The sequence below is a fragment of the Aegilops tauschii genome, chromosome 4 (assembly GCF_002575655.3).
Source record: "Aegilops tauschii subsp. strangulata cultivar AL8/78 chromosome 4, Aet v6.0, whole genome shotgun sequence".
NCBI classification, from domain to species: domain Eukaryota; kingdom Viridiplantae; phylum Streptophyta; class Magnoliopsida; order Poales; family Poaceae; genus Aegilops; species Aegilops tauschii.
The window spans coordinates 38,822,151-38,845,943 of NC_053038.3; the positions used below are offsets into that span (position 1 = coordinate 38,822,151).

The 23,793-nt window shown below is 42.6% G+C and overlaps 1 pseudogene; it reads right to left on the reverse strand.

Moving 5' to 3' along the window:
* The window catches only part of LOC141021638 (uncharacterized), a 117,915-nt pseudogene that overhangs the window by 71,267 nt on the left and 22,855 nt on the right, over positions 1-23,793 (reverse strand).

Genomic DNA, 23,793 nt, shown 5'->3' on the forward strand with positions numbered 1-23,793 from the left:
TGTTAAATTAAGATATGTAGATGTCATACATGATACTACCTCGTACCTCCGTTCCTAAATATAAGTCTTTCTAGAGATTCCACTATAGGCTACATACGGAGCAAAATGAGTGAATCGACACTCGAAAATGCATCTATATACATCTGTATGTGGTCCATACTGGAATCTCTACAAAGATATATATTTAGGAACAGAGGTAGTACATTACACAAAATCGTAGGTGGCATGTAGGAATTTCAGTGCACTACATTAGGCTCCCTTAGAGTGCCTGCTAGTCCAGCACACAGAGTCATGGCTAGTTTATGCTACACACACAATCGTTAATTGGTGGTTTAAATATGCGCAAGGGATATGCAATGTATTATCATGTAGAGATGTCTGAAATTAGCCGTGTCAACTTGCAGATGGGGTTACACAATGAAAATGTACAAGATGTATGTGGCAATTTCATGGAACATCGCAAAAAAAGGAGAGGCAGCGGTGAGCCTATACAGTGTGCTATGGTAGGTCACTCCTCCATTGCAATCATCGTGACATGTGATTTGTATGTCAGTTCTATTGGCCAAGTTTCTTAGGGGCAATTTTTACGAGTTATCCTAAGAAAATAAGCACATGTGAATATAAGCTCCAGGTAATATGCCAACCAGTTCTTTTCATTGCCTTCCTTTTCAGCTTATCTTTGGTATGATCAGTGAAAAGTCTAGATTGCATTATATTTTGTCTTTTTGCTGCCCATATGAAAATTAATTTGACTTGCAAACATCACAAATTGAACCCAGTGTAGTAATTAATATGATAGGAAAACAGACCATCACTATTTGTTCAAAATGCAAATACAAAGATACCATCTACTTGGCACAATCTACTTTGGTCAATGTCTTCCATAGAGATCCCATTGCCTAATTTAAACGAAGAACACAGGACCCACATTTAAATGAAGAAAAATTATTTATTGAAATTCGATGGTCCAAGTGGCTGGTTATTATCATATAGCAGCACCACCAGAAAGCATCATATAGCAGCAGCAGTAGCTCATAGCAACTCATCATACAGCAGCAGCAGCAGTAGCAATAGTGTGCAATTCATCATATGCCAGCAGCAGCTCATAGCAATTCATCATATAGCAGCAGCGGGAGCAGCTCATAGCAATTCATCATATAGCAGCAGCAGGAGCAGCTCATAGCAATTCATCATATAGCAGCAGCAGGAGCAGCTTATAGCAACTCATCATATAGCAGCAGCTCATAGAAATTCATCATATAGCACCAGCAGCTCACAACAATTCATCATATAGAAGCAGCAGGAGCAGCTCATAGCAATGCATCATATAGCAGCAGCAGAAGCAGCTCATAGCAATTCATCGTATAGTGGATCAGAATGAAAATTTTGGCAAAAAATCAGAGGAGATCCTCACCTTGTTGGATGAGCTCATCCTTCAACAGCACCTCAAGGCCACGGCCTGGGAGGAGGGGAGGGGGAATGAGGTGCCTTCTGTCGTAGTGTGGCATCAGCCGTAGTTGTGCGGTGCCTGCCGGAGTAGTGTGTTGGACGGACCACAGTGGAGCAGATGCTGGAGACCATGAGAATGAGGGGCAGCGCCAGAGGGAGGAGCAGCCAGGGACATTTGGTCCTACCCACCGGCCATGTAGCCTAGCTGGACAGAGCATCGTCGAGGACCAGGCCAGATGGGACCAGCAGACGGCTCGCTGGAGGAACCCTAGCGCTGCAGGCAGGGGATCAAGGTAGAGGGAAAGGGGAGAGGAGATGCAAGCGGGCAGGGCAATGAACGCTTGCGTGTTTGTTTTTACTTGAGGGCCGGGTGTGACGCGGGCGTGAGCAGTTGCACTTTGAGTGTAATATAGGCAGACAACAGAGTCATTTCACTATTCCCCTTCCCTTCAATTTTTAGTGAGCTTCTACCCGAAACACCCCCCTTCAAAGCGAAATAAGTTAAGCCCATAACTCAAAAATGACTTCTTTACATATTTTATGGCTTATTTTTACAATAAGCTCTGAAAAGGCGGAATAGAACTGGCCCTTAACCTGCAATTCAATTGTGCGTGCAATGATGAATCACTCCTGCGTGCTATAGTGTACATTTAGGCATCATCATACATGGCATAACCTAATACATGTGCATTCCATTGTAGAATCTGGAATATGCAATGTTTATGTTAGTTCATACGTTGCACATGATGTTTAAATGCCCCTTAAATCTGGTCAGTCAAGTGATGGTCTTTAAGCCTCCTTCTTTGCTTCTTTTCTTGATACTCCCTCCTTCGATCTATATAGGGCCTAATATGTTTTTCGAGACCGCCTTTGACTATTGATAAGACTAATAATACATGAGATTTATAATGTGAAAATTATATCATTGGAAGCTCCTTTCACGTACGAATTTGACGGTATGCTTTGTGTAACTTGCATGTCATATATTATTGCTATAACACTTGGTCAAAGTTAGCCTCAAAAAACGATTAGGCCCTATATAGATGGAAGGAGGGAGTATGTAAGATTTGCCCACACATCTGTTTAATTGCTTGTTTGCATCAGCCAGCCATACCAGGACTGTTTGCTTTGATTACTTGCTGTTCTTGACCTAACACTCTAACAGAGCTTGTCAACGATTTAAACACTAAGGGATGATGTAGTGGGGGCTTGTCTAACTCATAGGTGACATGAAGGTTTGGCTGTACACTAAAGTAGGCTCTCCAAGAGTACCTGGAGATCCAGTTTGAAGGTATGCCTAGTTTTTACATAGTGCACACATAGTAAATGCTCATTTCATTGTGTGTAAGTGCAAGAGATGTGGCATGTTTCATTATGTGGTATTGTTTTGTTATAGTCTCGTACTTTTGTGTTGTTCACAGACTGGAAAGTATGCATATTTATCTTCCAGGGAGACGAGTAACTAGTTTGTGTCACCTTGCAGAGGGGGTGCAATGAAGATAAGATTGAGGATTTCCAAGTACAAGATGTTAGGAAGGAGCCTTGCAAGAGAAGTAGGGGCAGCGCTAAGCCTGTTCAACCAGTTAAGGTAAGTCACTGTATCCAACTCAACAGTTCAATTCCTTGTTTGTTTCAGGCATAGTTAATTTTCTCTTTTCAATTGCTTTATTTGTCCTCAGTTAATGAGATGCCCAAACAATGATGCCTGATGTTGGGTACTTGTATAACTATTAGTTCACATAATTAAAGGCCTTACCATTTAATTACTCTGGCAAAGTGTGCCTGAAGCTTTGAAGTCTATTAACAACCTATTACTGCATGAGGCTCACAATCTAGTTTATACTAGGCTAATGATTGCATAGTTTTGCTTGCTGTAGTAGGTTTGTATGAATCCCTCTGCTGTTCATTATGCTCCCTAAGACTTTAATCAACTGCTTGCTTACTTATACGCAACATGTTGTCTAAATTTGTAACTTGTATGTGTTTTGGATTTGGCCCCAACATCATGCTCCTCTGGTGAGCTAAGATAGATTTCTGTATGCAGGCTACATAGACTACCATTTTTATAAATTTTAAAAATATCACCTGCTTATGCTTCATGACGTGTAATATTATTGTTAGTCTTGTTTTGCCATGTACAAAATAGTCTGTCTTGCTCGCTTCACTGTTGTAACTATATTTTTGCCCTAGTCATGTGTACTTACAGAAACATTTCAGGATGAAGTGACATCAACACAAAGATCTGCGAGCAGTGCGGCATGGCCGTTACCGAGTGATTATGGATTGGAATTGGAATGTGCTGATGTTCTCGAGCATGAACTAGAGGTGGCAAGACAACGTGTACATGATTCTCAACGTACAATCAACAAGTTGAGACTGGACATGCAGGTATTAGATGCAGAAGTCAAAAAAATGAAACAAGACACTGAGGTAACCACGAAGGAATTGGAGATTTTGCAGACTAAAATTTGTGCTATCTGAATCTGGCCAATCCTATTTTCTGAAGAGATTATAGTTCAAATGGTAAGTTATGTTGATGCGTGTCCATGATGTATGAGCTTTATTTGTCCAGTATATGTAATTTGTTGTTTGTGTACGCTTTATTATCACTGGTGCCGAACTATAATGCCCAGTGGGTATATTCGGCTGTAATTTATTTATTGTATAGTGTAGGATTATTCTACGTTTCTATGCCTTAGTCTTTTTATTGTATAGTGTATGTTTTTAGAGGCGATAGTATAGAGTAGGATAATTCTTGAATATGCTATAGCCTTGAAATGGGGGCCAACACGCCCAAGCATTTCCTGGATGCCATACAAACGAACAAATATGTGTAGTCAAAGCAGGCCTTAACTGGGCTGGTCAAAATAATATTAAGTGGATCCCAAATGATGTGGCCCACCGTAACAACGGCTCTTAGCAGGCTGTTAATAGGCCAAAAGCTTGATAGGGCCGTATAAATGGAAATGGCCCGCGGGCCTCTAGCAGGCCGAAATAAATGTCAATTTTGTCTCGGCCCTTTTACTTTATGGGCCAATAAGAGGCCGAAATTGTTATGGGTCAAAGGAGGCCCAATTTGCAAACTAGGCTTCTAACAGGCCGAAAGTCGCGTTGGGCTGAAATGATGCCCTGCGGGCGTGGGCCCCTAATGGACCTAAAGTCAAAGGCCCAACTGTTGTGCGGGCCGTTAACAGGCCGAGAGGAAAATGGGCTAAGAGTTGGCCCAATTACCGAATGGGCCGAAGATAGGCCTAAAGTCACAGCGGGCTAGAATTGGCCCAACTGCAGAATGGGCCGAGAAAAGGCCGAAAGACGTTCCAGGCCGTTAACGGGCTGGAACTGACGATGGGCTGCAAACAGGCCGAAAGAAGCTCGGGCCGCAATTGGGCCTAAAGACGTAGCGGGCCGTTAACGGGCTTAAACTAACGATGGGCTGGAAATTGTCAAATCTAGAATGGGCCTTTGATGGGCCGATTCTGTGTAACTTGTATGGGCCGTACTTGTAAATGGGCCTGACTCAAGTAGGCCGCTAATGGGCCAGCCCGCTTATTTTGACAGGCCCAGCCTTTTAACCTGAATGGGCCACTGTTGGGCCGAGTGATGACCCACAAGTATAGGGGATCTATCGTAGTCCTTTCGATAAGTAAGAGTGTCGAACCCAACGAGGAGCAGAAGGAAATGATAAGCGGTTTTCAGTAAGGTATTCTCTGCAAGCACTAAAATTATCGGTAACAGATAGTTTTGTGATAAGGTAATTTGTAACGGGTAACAAGTAATGAAAGTAAATAAGGTGCAGCAAGATGGCCCAATCCTTTTTGTAGCAAAGGAAAAGCCTGGACAAACTCTTATATGAAGGAAAACGCTCCCGAGGACACATGGGAATTATCGTCAAGCTAGTTTTCATCACGCTCATATGATTCGCGTTCGTTACTTTGATAATTTGGTATGTGGGTGGACCGGTGCTTGGGTGTTGTCCTTCCTTGGGCAAGCATCCCACTTATGATTAACCCCTATTGCAAGCATCCGCAACTACAAAAGAAGTATTAAGGTAAACCTAACCATAGCATGAAACATATGGATCCAAATCAGCCCCTTACGAAGCAACTCATAAACTAGGGTTTAAGCTTCTGTCACTCTAGCAGCCCATCATCTACGTATTACTTCCCAATGCCTTCCTCTAGGCCCAAACAATGGTGAAGTGTCATGTAGTCGACGTTCACATAACACCACTAGAGGAGAGACAACATACATCTCATCAAAATATCGAACGAATACCAAATTCACATGACTACTTATAGCACGACTTCTCCCATGTCCTCAGGAACAAACATAACTACTCAAAAATCATATTCATGTTCATAATTAGAGGGGTATTAATATGCATACAGGATCTGAACATATGATCTTCCACCAAATAAACCAACTAGCATCAACTACAAGGAGTAATCAACACTACTAGCAACCCACAGGTACCAATCTGAGGCTTTGGGACAAAGATTGGATACAAGAGATGAACTAGGGTTTTAGAGGAGATGGCGCTGGTGAAGATGTTGATGGAGATTGACCCCCTCCCGATGAGAGGATCATTGGTGATGACGATGGCAATGATTTCCCCCTCCAGGAGGGAAGTTTCCCCGGCAGAAAAGCTCTGTCGGAGCCTTAGATTGGTCCCGCCAAGGTTCCGCCTCGTGGCGGCGGAGTTTCTTCCCGAAAGCTTTCTTATGATTTTTTCCAGGGTAAAATACTTCATATAGCAGAAGATGGGCACCGGAGGTCTGCCAGGGGGTAGGGCACGCCCCCCACCCTCATGGACGGTGGGTGGCCCCCCTCTGGTACTTTCTTTGCTCAGTATTTTTTATTAATTCCAAAAATAACTTTCGTGGAGTTTCAGGACTTTTGGAGTTGTGCAGAATAGGTCTCTAATATTTGCTCCTTTTCCAGCCAAGAATTCCAGCTGTCGGCATTCTCCCTCTTCATGTAAACCTTGTAAAATAAGAGAGAATAGGCATAAGTATTGTGATAACATGTAATAACAGCCCACAATGCAATAAATATCGATATAAAAGCATGATGCCAAATGGACGTATCAACTCCCCCAAGCTTAGACCTTGCTTGTCCTCAAGCGGAAGCCGATAACGATAAATATGTCCACATGTTTAGAGATAGAGGTGTCGATAAAATAAAATACAGACATGAGGGCATCATGATCATTCTTATAACAGCAACAAATATATATTTTGTCATATGATTTCTTATGCTCAAGTAATAATCTATTCACAATGTCAAGCATGAATCAGAAACTTCATTGAGAACCAACAAACTATGAAGCAATTGCAATTTATCATAACATCGGAAAGAGTCAATATAAGAGCTTTTCAGCAAGTCCACATACTCAACTATCATTTAGTGTAACATCCGGAAATTCTAAATTTTGGAATGTTATATTAAATAAATATTTATGATTGTTTGTTTGATTGTTGTGTGACTGATTGGGTGAAATTGGGTGGAATTTGAAACTTTTTGAAAGCTGAATGAGAGGGAATAAAAGGACTTTCCTAAAACATTCATCTTTGCATTTTGATCTCCATGGATTCAAATCCATTTTTATCACAAAACCCTAGAGTGAAGATGATATGACTTCTTCCATATGAATAAATGAAAAGGGTTTTGAAAAGATTTGAATTCCATCTGAAAAATATTTCAAATTCAAAACTTTATGCAACTCAATGATTTTCAGGAGAGAAGATAAAATGACTTCTTCAATTATATGAAATATGAGTTGGAAGTTAAAAAGAATCAAATTGAAAGTCATTTGAAAGTATTTTTGAAACTCCCGTTCAAATTTGGAATTATTTGGATTTTATTCAAATTATTTTCTCCTAAAAATAAATAAATGGAAATAAGGGTAAAATGATTCCCTTCAATGGAAAATTAAGAGAAAATAATTTTGGTATTTTAAAAATGATTTTTGTTGGATTTTAATGCAACAGTAGCATTGTTTGCATTATTTGATTTTTTGTGGATTTTATTTGAACTATATAAATAGTTCATGTTTTAGGAAATGTTTTTTCTGAACATTTTTATATATATTATGCCTATATATAGTTTTTATTATTTTGGTTCTTTTTACTTTTGTTTGTCTGTTAAAAACAAAAAAAACTCCTTGCGCCAGCCAGGCCGACCAGGCCGAGCTAGCAGCTAGGCGGCCTGCCCCGCAGCCCACCAAACCGGCGAGCCGGCCTCCCCAGCCTCGCCCGCACCGAATCCCCTTCGGTCCGGACGCCCGCTCCTCTCCTCACTCACCTCTGTCGCTGACAGCGGGGCCCGCCATCTTCTTCCTCCTCACGCCAAGCCATGGCCGCACCCGAGCTCGCGCAACCGCCGCCGTATCCCGGATTCTTCGGGATCTTCTCCTTGATCCGCCCCCTCCTCCAAGTCGACTCCCCCCTTATATATACCCCTCCCCTCACCCCGTTCCGCCCCTTCCCGACCCCCGAACCCCTCTCCACTCGCTGCCATTTCTCGCCGGAGCCAGAGCTCCGCCGCCCGCCATTGCTGCCGCTAGCTCTCCACTACGACCACCTCATCATCGTCCGAACCCACCACCAAACCCCCCTCGCTCGCCCGCACCTCCCCGTGCCCTCGCCCTCGCCCGAAACCCACAGGAGCACCACCAACGTCGACCACCCGACGTCATCTCCGCCTCGACCTCACCGCCGTTCGACTCCGTCGTCTCCAAGGCCACTACCGACCACCGCCGAGCTCACCATCGAGCACTGTAACGCCCCGGATCCGATGCGCCAGGTGTCTGCCAGTTATTCGCTGTCGTTGCCATGTCATTTGCTTGCGTGTTGCATTTTGCCATGTCATCATCTGCATTTCATATCATGTCATCATGTGCATCGCATTTGCATATGTGTTCGTCTCTTGCATCCGAGCATTTTCCCCGTTGTCCGTTTTGCAATCCGACACTCCTATGTCACCCGGCGCCCCCTTTTGCCTCTTCTCGTGTGCGGGTGTTGAACTTTCTCGGAATGGACCGAGTCTTGTCAAGTGGCCTTGGTATACCATCGGTAGACCACCGGTCAAGTTTCGTTCCATTTGGAGGTCGTTTGGTACTCCAACGGTTAACCGGGTAACCGCAAAGTCCGTTTGGGTGTTGCAGCGAAACCCCCCCTCAAACAGCCCCAAAACCCCTTTGAGTCTCCGCCATGCTCTCGGTCGTTCGATCACGATCGCGTGGGCGAAAACCGCTCCTCGTTTGGACTCTCCTAGCTCCCTCTACCTATTTAAACACCTCCCCCTCCTCAAATCACGGATGAAACCACCCTAACCCTAGTCATCTTCTTCCTCGCGCCACCGGACATGTCCGCCCGCGCCGGACGCGTCCACCGGCCACGTCGTCCCGACCAATCGTGGATCGCCACGTCGCCCTCGATGTCTCCCGCAGCCAACTGCGCGCCGCCACCTCAGCCCCCGCGCCGCCCCGTCCGCCGCGGCCCGCGCGGCCCGAACCGGGCCCGCGGGGCCCATCCCGTTTGCGCTGCCGCCCGCGCAGGCCCGCCGGCGTGCCCGCGCCCCCTCACGCCGCCATGGCCGCCGCCCCTCGGCTCCTGCTCGCCCGCCGGCGTGCCCGCGCCTCCTCCCGCCGCCATGGCCGCCGCCCGAAGCTCCTCGTCACCGCCGCCCGGTCCTCTTCGTCGCCGTCGGCCACCGCCTCCTCGCCGGACGGCGCCGCTCCTCGCCGGGCAAGCTCGCCCCCTCCTCTCTGGCTCTGCCGCCGTCCTCCGGCCCGAGCTCGAGCGTCGCCTCGGCCAGATCTCGATCCGGTAGCCCCCGTTGACTTTTCCTCTCCCCCTCGTTTTCACCAAGTCATTGTATTCTTCAGCATCTTGCCATGTTCGTAGCTCCATAACTCCGTGTATGTAGCTCCGATTCGCGCGTGTAATATGTCAAATTGTTCGTCTCGTGATGCTCTTCATTTTGTTCAATTGCACCATGTTCATTTGAGTCCATCTTGATGCCCAAATCTCTGTTGGAAGAGGGCTAGTTGCTGTTATTCTCTGGTTCTTATCAGAACTTGGAGATTTGTCATTTTTGTATCTTTAATCTGTGCATCTTATGGGCATGAGCTCTACATGTGTTTTGTTGTATGCCATGCCATCTTTCCAGTGGTGTATGCCATGTATTTTTGTGATCTCTGTGGTGACTAGCACAAGCATGCAAAGTAGCTTCCGTAATGTTTCTGATTTCAGGGACTTAGTGATTTCTCCAAGTCCTTGTCTGCTGTAATTTTGTTGCCATGTAAAATTGATGCTACAGAGAGATCCATGCATATTTTGGAGATGTTCAGTAAGGATGTTTTGTAGCTATAGTTGTAATTGATCCATTCCTGCCCTTGTTTGCAATTATGGAGTGCCATAGCATGACTCAATCTTGCTCTACTTTTGCTATAAAATATTTCTGGCAGATTCTTAACATGATATGCAATCTTGCCAAGCTTATTGTAGTTGATCCATACATGCTATGCTATTGTTCTTGCCATGGTTAGCTTCATAAACATGCCATTTTGCTGTAGGTATGCTTGGTTTGTCATGCATTGCTCTGTAGTGAGTGCATCAAGCTCACAAAGAGGCCTACATATTATTATTTCTGCCATGCTCTGTTTTCTGCTAAGTCTGAAACCTGATAACGAAACTTGCTATGTTTACGTGCTTGCCATCATATCTTCTGGTCCTTTTTGGCTTATGGTCAGTAAGGGACTTTTGTTATATGCTTTGAGTAGATTCATGCCTTTCTTTGCTATGATAAGTTCCTGTAGCATGTTGATTTCGTGCTCTGAACATTGTAACCTGATGTTGTTTCTGTCATGTCCAGTAATTCTGCCAAGTCTGTGAACCTGTTATTATTTTGCAATCTTGCCATGTCCTTTTGAGCATGTTCTAGTGATTTCTGGAGATGGCTCAGTGTTCATGTTTTGTTGTGCTTTACCTGTACATCATGCCCATGCCTTTTGTTTTCATGTTGAGTTGTTGTAGCTTATTGTTTTGATGCTTGCATTATGCCTAGTTGCTGTTTTCGTCAGATTGTTGCTATGTATTGTTTGGAGCGTATGTGTTGCACCGTTGCTCCGTTTTGAGCATGCCTTATATGAAACTTGCTTAGTTTTGCATGTAGTCTCATATTCTCATGTTGCATCCTTGTTTTGAGGTGTTTGCTTGACGTTTGTTTGCATTTTTCATCAATGCCATGCTTATCTTGTGTTGCTCATATCTTCTAGGCCGTAGCTCCGGATCTAATGAACTTTATATGTAACTTGACTAGAATTTCGTGTAGATCATCACGGTGCTCTTTAACTTGCTGTTTAACAACTTGAACATAAGGTTTATTCAGTTCTGGACCAATTTCGAAATTTGCATATGAGGACTTACCGGAATTGTTATGTGGTGTTTCCGGCCTCATTTAAACTTGCCTTGATGTGTTGTTCTTGTATGCATCATCTTTTGTCATGAGTAGATTCATATAGCCTTGTCATGCATCATACTTGGTTGAGCATCATGCTTTGTTCATGTGTGGGGTGTTTACCTTGTTGTGTGCTTCTTCTCGATAGTTCCCGTGTCGTTGCGATCGTGAGGATTCGTTCGTCTTCGTGGCTTCATCTTCTTCTTGGACTCGTTCTTCTTCCTAGCGGGATTTCAGGCAAGATGACCGTCACCTTGAATCTCATTACTATCATTGCTATGCTAGTTGGTTCGCTCTATCGCTTTGCTGCGCTACCTATTCACTTGTTCCTCAAGCCTCCCATTTTGCCATGAACCTCTAACCTTTGTCACCCTTCCTAGCAAACCGTTGTTTGGCTATGTTACCGCTTTGCTCAGCCCTTCTTATAGCGTTGCTAGTTGCAGGTGAAGATGAAGATTGCTCCATGTTGGATTATGTTTATGTTGGGATATCACAATATCTCTTATATTATTAATACATCTATATACTTGGTAAAGGGTGGAAGGCTCGGCCTTATGCCTGGTGTTTTGTTCCACTCTTGCCGCCCTAGTTTCCGTCATACCGGTGTTATGTTCCTTGATTTTGCGTCCCTCACGCGGTTGGGTGATTTATGGGACCCCCTTGACAGTTCGCCTTGAATAAAACTCTTCCAGCAAGGCCCAACCTTGGTTTTACCATTTGCCTAGCCTATTTCTTTTCCCTAGGGAGTCGCTCTCTCGAGGGTCATCTTATTTTACCCCCCCGGGCCAGTGCTTCTCTAAGTGTTGGTCCGAACCGAGCAGCCTGCGGGGCCACCTCGGGGAAACTCGAGGTCTGGTTTTACTCGTAGCTTGACTTATCCGGTGTTGCCCTGAGAACGAGATATGTGCAGCTCCTATCGGGATGTCGGCGCATCGGGCGGCTTTGCTGGTCTTGTTTTACCATCGTCGAAATGTCTTGTAACCGGGATTCCGAGACTGATCGGGTCTTCCCGGGAGAAGGAATATCCTTCGTTGACCGTGAGAGCTTATAATGGGCTAAGTTGGGACACCCCTGCAGGGTATTATCTTTCGAAAGCCGTGCCCGCGGTTATGTGGCAGATGGGAATTTGTTAATATCCGGTTGTAGAGAACTTGACACTTGACCTTAATTAAAACGCATCAACCGTGTGTGTAGCCGTGATGGTCTCTTCTCGGCGGAGTCCGGGAAGTGAACACGGTTTCTGGGTTATGTTTGATGTAAGTAGGAGTTCAGGATCACTTCTTGATCATTGCTAGTTTCACGACCGTTCCATTGCTTCTCTTCTCGCTCTTATGTGCGTAAGTTAGCCACCATACATTGCTTAGTCGCTGCTGCAACCTCACCACTTTACCCCTTCCTTTCCCTTTAAGCTTTGCTAGTCTTGATACCCATGGTAATGGGATTGCTGAGTCCTCGTGGCTCACAGATTACTACAACAACAGTTGCAGGTACAGGTTGTACGATGATCATGACGCGAGAGCGATGTTTACTTGTTTTGGAGTTCTTCTGCTTCTTCTTCGTTCAGGGGATAGGTTCCAGGTCGGCAGCCTGGGCTAGCAGGGTGGATGTCGTTTGAGTTTCTGTTTATGTTTCATCCATAGTAGGATGTTGATCTTATGAATGATGTATTGATGTATTCTTGCGGCACTTGTATGCCTTGTATGTATCCCCAAATATTATGTAATGTTGATGTAATGATATCCACCTTGCAAAAGCGTCTTCAAGATGCGCTTCTATCCTTGGTGGGACCTTCGTGTTCCTTTAGGATAGGGTCGCATCTTGGGCGTGACAAGCGCCTCATCGGCTGGTGCTCTTCCCCGACGCCGACGACCATGGGAGCATCGCTATCGTCGACCACAGCCACCACCGCCATCGCCGGAGTTCCACCGCCGCCCGCTGTGAGCTCTCCTTCTCTCCTCCCTGTCCGATCTTAATCTAACGGCGTAGATTAGATCCCGCGAACAATTAGGTTTATTTTGTTAGATCGGGTTTTAGTCGCGGTTTTTCTTCGGTTTAGATCTAACCGGCCGATCGGTTTAGTTTATTTGATCGCCCGTACGTGTTTTACTTAGGAATCGGCCGAGCGCAGTTTAGCGTCGGATCGCACATCCTCTAGCCCAGTAGCAGCCCGACGCGTAGCATTTGTCCGATTTGTTTTTTTTAGTTTATTTTAGTTTCTGTTTTAAGAACAGAAATAGTTTCTGCCTTAGATTGTTAATAACTTTTATGTTTTAGATCCAAATTGAGTGATTCTTTTTGCATTTTGTCACAAATTTGTTGAAGTTTCTGTTTGTGCCATTAGGTTTCAAATTTGAGTAGTTTAAACTTGAGTTTGATGAAATTTGTTCAAATCACTAATTTGGCCGTATCTTGAGTTTTATAAAATATTTTTTTATTGATTCTTTTTGCTCCTAGTCACTAGGACCTTTAACTATCCAGTAGTGTTGAGTATTTTATTTTTAGTTTATTTTAAAATTAGGTTTTTATCAAAACAGTACTGTTTTAGTTATAGTTTTGTTTTAAGTCTTTTCTTTATTGCTTTTATTAGTTTTAAATTATTTCTTTTTGTCACTCTTGAAAAATTTAGTTTAGTTTCTGTTAGTCAACAAAAGAAAATTTTGTTTTTGTTTTAAAAATTTATTTTACTTAGTTTTGTAGGAAAACTTGTTTAGGTCATAGTTAGTGTTTCATAAAAGCTTTTTATTTGTTTCTTTTTGCAAATAAAATTTTATGAAAAATACCTTCTGTTAACTTAGTTGTTTTACTTTGTATTTTCTGTTAATTTATTAGTTTAGTGTTTTAATTGTTGTTAAGTTTTTACTTAGGACAAAACTGTTTTGTGTTATGTCTTAGAGTTTTCTTTAGTAGTTTTGTTGTGTAGTTTTCCTTTGTTTTTATTTGGTGTCCCTTGTTGATTTGCATTTTATTTGTTGGTTTTATAATGAGTGTTAGAATTGCTTGCTAGTATGTTTGCTTATATGAATGCTATGTTTAACTATATAGATTTTCAACGGAGTGACGAATAGTTCTACCAAGTGAGAGCGTTATTATCTTCATCAAATATTACCAGGCAAGTTCACTTTGACCATGCTTTCATACCTATGTTTTTATTGCATTTAGTGGCATCTTTGCAACCACCCTCCAGTAGTGATATTGAATTCTTGTAGTTGAGTAGTATGCATGAGGTAGGAACCCATCACCCTGTTACCAAGCCCGGGACGTTATTTATTTTAATGCTACGCTATAGTAGACGGGGTTTGGTATGAGTGCACGAGAGTGGTGTGAAGAAGGAGGACTCTATGTCAATGACGACAACTCCATGATGGCATCTGCAAGGACTGCATCTTCAAGGCCTCAAGACTTCAAGACTCGAGACAAGAATTCAATACACACTACTGGGTGAAGGACGGTTGACGGGCACCCTGGAGAAACCAGTGGATGGCCGGGATGCATGGAGAAGTGCCATGACATCTTGCGGAAAGCTTCACCCAGACTCAAAGAGACGGAAGAATACTTCATGCCCGGAAGCTTACCTGTGCAACCGCAAGTCACTATGGGCTCTGGCTTGGTTGACCTTAGTTGTGACACTGGCTGGGACGGTGCTAGCAGATGTAGAACTACGGTAGGATTGGATGAGCACCGGACAGTGGTCAGTGGAACTCTTCGGGAGACCATGTTTCGGTCATCTTGTTCTCAAACACCCTGAAGTGCGAGAACGTAAAAGAGGGGTCGAATCTTGCGGGTAAAGTGTACAAACCTCTGCAGAGGGTTAAAACCTAATCGATTAGCCGTGTTCCCGGTTAGGGACAATTTGAGCCTCTGGACTTGGATCTATCTCGGCAGTCTCAACACTGGACTGATAACTTAATTGTGGGCAAGTTATGATGATTTTGGGCTATGAGACATCGGTTGGCGGAACCATGTCATGATAGAAAACTCCGTAGTATAGACTCCTGATGTTCCTTTGTTATAGGAAAATAAAACCAGCTTTTACGCAAACAAAACTCAGATACAGAGCCACAAAGCCATATTGCATATAGTATAGTTTATCATCTGTTTTTATTACAGTGATCTCGCCGGTACATTCAATGTACTGACCTACACGGCTGCAACGTATCATGTTGCAGGATAATTTCTACGACGAGTGAGTTTCATTGATTGGGGTACGGTCTACACTCAACCTGCCGATGGCGTTAATGGGACTCCACACCCGATTGTTTGTTTCCGCTGAGACTTATGAGGTATATATCAGTTTTACGTTATTTATACATGTGATTGCACTTTGATATATACATTGATGTACTGTGTGTGCCAGCATACTGATCCAGGGATGGCACAGATACACAGAGACTTGACCGTCTGAGGTCGGGTCGCTACAGATATGGTATCAGAGCACATGTTGACTGTAGGACGTGACCCTAGAAATTGGAAAGCCACTAGGACAGGAAATCTCTAAAATTTTACTATTAAAAAGACCCCTACTTCTCATCTTTTCTGATTTTATCAAATAGTCCCTCTTACCTCAAATAGTTAGAACATACCATATCCCCTTTTGACCACTCGGAGGATCAACTGAAGCCACTCCATGAAGGACTAGATATCGGACAACTGATAACCACTTCAGAGTAAAGAGGATTTCATCATTTGAAGACTCCGAAGACTAGAAGAATTTGAAGACTAAAGATTTATTTGACCTTTAGAAGACCAAACTCCTGTTATATACTTACGTTAGATGCGACGATTTGTGAGCTGTCATTTGTTTGATGTTTTTCCGACAGCCACAAAAATAAAACCGGTTTCTTCAAAACTATTGTTTGTATTGTGTGTATCCCTCCCCACCTCTCCATATCTCACCCCAAAACCCTTGGAACCAATAGATGAATGAAGATGGGCTTGTGTTCTCTGGACCAACGACTTAGTTGGACGTAGAGCTATGGACTCAGAACATGGAGAATCACTTTGGGAGCAATTTGGTTTCAAGGAAGAATGAAGTATCTCACGCTCTTCAGTACTTTGAAGGAAGTGTTGCAACATGGTGGCAGATGCATCAAGCCATACAAGGATGGAATAGAGCAAAGACTTGCAATAATTCAAGAAGACTCTAACAAGATCTTGTCTTATCCGGAAGCACCATGATAACCCGAAGAAGAAACCTTGTCCATGCAAGATTTGCAGAGAAATAGGACACACCCAGGAGGAACACAAGGATGGATGCCCTCATTGTGAGGAGAATCACCCAGCTGAAGAATGCCCGACTGGGCAGGTTACTTGTTTCATGTGTGAAGGAGTTACTCATTTCCCGGCTCAGTGCCAAATTTACCCCAAGGTACAGGAAATTACCAAGCAGCAGAAAGAAGCCCTTAGGAAATGTTTGGAAGAATCCATGATGGAGGAAGTCATTGCTATTCATGTGGAGAAGAAGGACATTATTCCCAGTATTGCACGAAGGAAAGAGAAGAGTATCTCGGAGACTTCCCGACAGCAGAAGTGAAGTTTGACCCTCGGGAAATAGAATCTCTGATCATTACGGAGAAATCCAGGAAGAGGAAACGAAGGCATCCCCAGAACAACCCAATTTCTGTAGAGAAGGACCTGAGTAATATCAGTTGTTACAGGTGCAAGGATTTAGATCATTACGCTGGTAAATGTCCAGAGAAGAAGCCAAGAACCCAAAGAGTAGACGCCATCTCCAAGAAGCCCAAAGACTTATCAAAAGTTATTTGTTTTCATTGCAAGGAAGCAGGAAATTATGCTACTAAATGTCCCGACAAGATGAAAGCTGGAGCTGAGTAGTTGGAATTTTGATATTGGTAGTAAGTGTAGTAGAAAGTAATTTTATTTTCATGAGTTCGATGAGTTGGATTATGTAATGGAAGTCTCAGAGTTTGTAATGGATTCATGAATCAATAAAGTTAATGTGTTATGATTTCATATGTTGAATTATATGAGTTGTTACTCCATGAAGAAAGAGCTTTGACCATTTTCGAGGATATGAGAAAAATATGGTCCATGGAAGAATTTGTGCATTTCAAGGGTTAGTACCCTATGAGGACACTCACAAATGGAAAGTAAATGTATTCCGCAGAGTGGAGTCTGGACAATAGGAGTATGAGTTTTATTCTGATACATTGATAGCACCAAGAGTATGAAGGAATGAAGTATTATCGGAATTAAATGGAGGTGTAATGTTGGAATATGGAACAATATAACTCAAAAGGATGAGTTAAAGTTGTGCATCTATTGAAGTGGGCCCACAACCCACAGGCCCAGGAGTTAATAAGGATCAAGCAATACCTTGTTAAAAGAAGAAATTTGGAAGAAGCTGTTATTTGATCAGCAGACGTTTCTTAGGAGGATACTATAACCCGAGAGTTGTGAAGAAACGTTAGATGTCTTGTTTAGCTTGCAGAAATAATGGATTTATCCGAACTAAGTTCGTCGACAAGAGAAATTCTGCAATGCTTGTAAGAATGCCCGAGTGTTAGAAATGCGAGATTCTCTAAACCTTATACAAGGAAATGATTCGGGTGCGGAATGGATTGATCACCATACCGACTTACTCTGGTCATTCGCTCTTGCTATTCGGAATGGTAAATCTGAGTGACTTAACCATAGTAGAGAGATGACGATGTCAAAACTTTGTTTAAACCTTAGAATGGTAGGATGATTGATCCATGTACAGGCAACCGTTGCCAATCGTAGGTTATACGGTGAGACTCAACCCCGACCATTTTCCTGCAGGAGAAACCATAAATTGTTGAACACCATGAGATCTTGATAGTTGTTTAGTATTGGCGACAGACCCGTCAGGTAAGAAGACAGTCTCGCAAGAACCTCACCAAGATGAAAGGACATGTGTTCGAGGAATAGGTTATGCCCCGACCGGAAGAGCACCAGTGAAAGAGTTATTCCGGAGAATATGAGAAGACCGACACCATCAACCCAAAGTATGGAGTACATGAATTTTGTCGGAATCGTAACCCAACTTTTAAGTGTGGTAGCACATTAGACCATTTCGATCAATGGAATTGCTAGAAGACCCCCAAACCCTAACCATTCTTGCTAGCCTCTTCGAATCTCGAGGACGAGATTCATTTTAAGTGTGGTAGGTTTGTAACATCCCAAAATTCTAAATTTTGGAATGTTGTATTAAATAAATATTTATGATTGTTGTGTGACTGATTTGGTGAAATTGGGTGGAATTTGAAACTTTTTCAAAGCTGAATGAGAGGGAATAAAAGGACTTTCCTAAAACTTTCATCTTTGCATTTTTGATCTCCATGGATTCAAATCCATTTTTATCACAAAACCCTAGAGTGAAGATGATATGACTTCTTCCATATGAATAAATGAAAAGGGTTTTGAAAAGATTTGAATTCCATCTGAAAAATATTTCAAATTCAAAACTTTATGCAACTCAATGATTTTCAGGAGAGAAGATAAAATGACTTCTTCAATTATATGAAATATGAGTTGGGAGTTAAAAAGAATCAAATTGAAAGTCATTTGAAAGTATTTTTGAAACTCCCTTTCAAATTTGGAATTATTTGGATTTTATTCAAATTATTTTTCTCCTAAAAATAAATAAATGGAAATAAGGGTAAAATGATTCCCTTCAATGGAAAATTAGGAGAAAATAATTTTGGTATTTAAAAATGTTTTTTGTTAGATTTTAATGCAACAGTAGCATTGTTTGCATTATTTGATTTTTTGTGGATTTTATTTGAACTATACAAATAGTTCATGTTTTAGGAAATGTTTTTCTGAACATTTTTATATATATTATGCCTATATATAGTTTTTATTATTTTGGTTCTTTTTACTTTTGTTTGTCTGTTAAAAACAAAAAAAACTCCTTGCGCCAGCCAGGCCGACCAGGCCCAGCTAGCAGCCAGGCGGCCTGCCCCGCAGCCCACCAAACCGGCTAGCCGGCCTGCCCAGCCTCGCCCGCACCGAATCCCCTTCGGTCCGGACGCCCGCTCCTCTCCTCACTCACCTCTGTCACTGACAGCGGGGCCCGCCATCTTCTTCCTCCTCACGCCAAGCCACGGCCGCACCCGAGCTCGCGCAGCCGCCGCCGTATCCCGGATTCTTCGGGATCTTCTCCTTGATCCGCCCCCTCCTCCAAGTCGACTCCCCCCTTATATATACCCCTCCCCTCACCCCGTTTCGCCCCTTCCCGACCCCGAACCCCTCTCTGCTCGCTGCCATTTCTCGCCGGAGCCAGAGCTCCGCCGCCCGCCATTGCTGCTGCTAGCTCTCCACTACGACCACCTCATCGTCGTCCGAACCCACCACCAAACCCCCCTCGCTCGCCCGCACCTCCCCGTGCCCTCGCCCTCGCCCGAAACCCACAGGAGCACCACCAACGTCGACCACCCGACGTCATCTCCGCCTCGACCTCACCGCCGTTCGACTCCGTCGTCTCCAAGGCCACTACCGACCACCGCCGAGCTCGCCATCGAGCGCCTCGTCGGCTGGTGCTCTTCCCCGACGCCGATGACCATGGGAGCATCGCCATCGTCGACCACAGCCACCACCGCCATCGCCGGAGTTCCACCGCCGCCCGCTGTGAGCTCTCCTTCTCTCCTCCCTGTCCGATCTTAATCTAACGGTGTAGATTAGATCCCGCGAACAGTTAGGTTTATTTTGTTAGATCGGGTTTTAGTCGCGGTTTTTCTTCGGTTTAGATCTAACCGGCCGATCGGTTTAGTTTATTTGATCGCCCGTACGTGTTTTACTTAGGAATCGGCCGACCGCAGTTTAGCGTCGGATCGCACATCCTCTAGCCCAGTAGCAGCCCGACGCGTAGCATTTGTCCGATTTGTTTTTTTTTAGTTTCTGTTTTAAAAACAGAAATAGTTTCTGTCTTAGATTGTTAATAACTTTTATGTTTTAGATCCAAATTGAGTGATTCTTTTTGCATTTTGTCACAAATTTGTTGAAGTTTCTGTTTGTGCCATTAGGTTTCAAATTTGAGTAGTTTAAACTTGAGTTTGATGAAATTTGTTCAAATCACTAATTTGGCCGTATCTTGAGTTTTATAAAATATTTTTGATTGATTCTTTTTGCTCCTGGTCACTAGGACCTTTAACTATCCAGTAGTGTTGAGTATTTTATTTTTAGTTTATTTTAAAATTAGGTTTTTATCAAAACAATACTGTTTTAGTTATAGTTTTGTTTTAAGTCTTTTCTTTATTGCTTTTATTAGTTTTAAATTATTTCTTTTTGTCACTCTTGAAAAATTTAGTTTAGTTTCTGTTAGTCAACAAAAGAATTTTTTTTTTGTTTTAAAAATTTATTTTACTTAGTTTTGTAGGAAAACTTGTTTAGGTCCTAGTTAGTGTTTCATAAAAGCTTTTTATTTGTTTCTTTTTGCAAATAAAATTTTATGAAAAATACCTTCTGTTAACTTAGTTGTTTTACTTTGTATTTTCTGTTTATTTATTAGTTTAGTGTTTTAATTGTTGTTAAGTTTTTACTTAGGACAAAATTGTTTTGTGTTATGTCTTAGAATTTTCTTTAGTAGTTTTGTTGTGTAGTTTTCCTTTGTTTTTATTTGGTGTCCCTTGTTGATTTGCATTTTATTTGTTGGTTTTATTATGAGTGTTAGAATTGCTTGCTAGTATGTTGCCTTATATGAATGCTATGTTTGACTATATAGATTTTCAACGGAGTGACGAATAGTTCTACCAAGTGAGAGCGTTATTATCTTCATCAAATATTACCAGGCAAGTTCACTTTGACCATGCTTTCATACCTATGTTTTTATTGCATTTAGTGGCATCTTTGCAACCACCCTCCAGTAGTGATATTGAATTCTTGTAGTTGAGTAGTATGCATGAGGTAGGAACCCATCACCCTGTTACCAAGCCCGAGACGTTATTTATTTTAATGCTACGCTATAGTAGACGGGGTTTGGTATGAGTGCACTAGAGTGGTCTGAAGAAGGAGGACTCTATGTCAATGACGACAACTCCATGATGGCATCTGCAAGGACTGCATCTTCAAGGCCTCAAGACTTCAAGACTCGAGACAAGAATTCAATACACACTACTGGGTGAAGGACGGTTGATGGGCACCCTGGAGAAACCAGTGGATGGCCGGGATGCATGGAGAAGTGCCATGACATCTTGCGGAAAGCTTCACCCAGACTCAAAGAGACGGAAGAATACTTCATGCCCGGAAGCTTACCTGTGCAACCGCAAGTCACTATGGGCTCTGGCTTGGTTGACCTTAGTTGTCTGGCTGGGACGGTGCTAGCAGATGTAGAACTACGGTAGGATTGGATGAGCACCGGACAGTGGTCAGGGGAACTCTTCGGGAGACCATGTTTCGGTCATCTTGTTCTCAAACACCCTGAAGTGCGAGAACGTAAAAGAGGGGTCGAATCTTGCGGGTAAAGTGTACAAACCTCTGCAGACGGTTAAAACCTAATCGATTAGCCGTGTCCCCGGTTACGGACAATTTGAGCCTCTGGACTTGGATCTATCTCGGAACTCTCAACACCGGACAGATAACTTAATTGTGGGCAAGTTATGATGATTTTGGGCTATGAGACATCGGTTGGCGGAACCATGTCATGATAGAAAACTCCGTAGTACAGACTCCTGATGTTCCTTTGTTATAGGAAAATAAAACCAGCTTTTACGCAAACAAAACTCAGATACAGAGCCACAAAGCCATATTGCATATAGTATAGTTTATCATCTGTTTTTTTACAGTGATCTTGCCTGTACATTCAATGTACTGACCTACACAGCTGCAACGTATCATGTTGCAGGATTATTTCTACGACGAGTGAGTTTCATTGATTGGGGTACGGTCTACACTCAACCTGCCGATGGCGTTGATGGGACTCCACACCCGATTGTTTGTTTCCGCTGAGACTTATGAGGTATATATCAGTTTTACGTTATTTATACATGTGATTGCACTTTGATATATACATTGATGTACTGTGTGTGCCAGCATACTGATCCAGGGATGGCACAGATACACAGAGACTTGACCGTCTGAGGTCGGGTCGCTACATTTAGTCTTGTGTCCTTGCCGGACTACCTCTTATTTTTCCTATTTTCTTAAATATTCCAAAACGGAGAAAATTTGCCATTAGAATTGTTTTGGAGTCGGTTTACTTACCGTACCACATACCTATTCCTTTTCGGAGTCTGAAACATTCTGGAAAGTGTCCCTTATGTATTCCTCCGGGGTTACGGTTTCAATAACATTAGTTTCAACATTTATAGGATTACCTGAGATATAATGTTTGATTCTTTGACCGTTCACCACCTTCGGATTTGTGCCTTCGAAGTTGTTGATTTTTATGGCACTGGAACGATAGACCTCCTCGATAACGTAAGGACCTTCCCATTTAGAGAGAAGTTTTCCTGCAAAAAACCTTAAACGAGAGTTGAATAGCAACACATAATCACCTACATTAAACTCACGCTTTTGTATCCTTTTGTCATGCCATCTTTTAACTTTTTCTTTAAATAGTTTGGCATTCTCATAGGCTTGAGTTCTCCATTCGTCAAGTGAGCTAATGTCAAATACACTCTTCTCACCGGCAAGCTTGAAATCATAATTGAGCTCTTTAATGGCCCAATATGCCTTATGTTCTAGTTCGAGAGGTAAGTGACATGCTTTTCCATAAACCATTTTATACGGAGACATACCCATAGGATTTTTATATGCAGTTCTATAGGCCCATAATGCATCATCAAGTTTCTTGGACCAATTCTTTCTAGATCTATTAATAGTCTTTTGCAAAATTAATCTGAGCTCTTTATTACTCAATTCTACTTGACCACTAGACTGTGGGTGATATGGGGATGCAATTCTTTGATTAACATCATACTTAGCAAGCATTTTATGAAAAGCACCATGAATAAAATGTGAACCACCATCAGTCATTAAATATCTAGGGACTCCAAACATTGGAAAAATAACTTCTTTAAGCATCTTAATAGAGGTGTTATGATTAGCACTACTAGTTGGAATAGCTTCTACCCACTTAGTAACGTAATCAGCAACAACTAAAATATGTGTACAGCCATTAGAGGAAGGAAACGGTCCCATATAATCAATGCCCCAAACATCAAATGGTTCAATAACGAGTGAATAATGCATAGGCATTTCTTGACGTCTACTAATATTACCAATTCTTTGACATTCATCGCAAGACAAAACAAACTTATGGGCATCTTTGAAGAGAGTAGGCCAATAAAAACCGGACTGCAATACCTTGTGTGCAGTTCTATCTCCAGCGTGGTGTCCTCCATAAGCCTCGGAGTGACACTTGCGTAGGATCTGTTCCTGTTCATGCTCAGGTACACAATGTCTAATGACACCATCTACTCCTTCTTTATAAAGGTGCGGGTCTTCCCAGAAGTAATGTCTTAAATCATAGAAAAACTTTTTCTTTTGATGGTATGTGAAACTAGGTGGTATAAATTTAGCAACAATGTAATTAGCATAATCAGCATACCATGGAGCAGTACGAGAAGCATTTATGACAGCTAATTGTTCATCAGGAAAGCTATCATCAATAGGTAGTGGGTCATCAAGAACATTCTCTAACCTTGACAAGTTGTCTGCAACGGGGTTCTCAGCTCCCTTTCTATCAATAATATGCAAATCAAATTCTTGTAGCAAGAGAACCCATCTAATAAGTCTAGGTTTAGCATCTTTCTTTTCCATAAGGTATTTAATAACAGCATGATCAGTGTGAACAGTTACTTTAGAATCAACAATATAAGGTCTGAACTTGTCACAAGCAAATACAACTGCTAAAAATTCTTTTTCCGTAGTAGCATAATTTCTCTGGGCATTGTCTAGAGT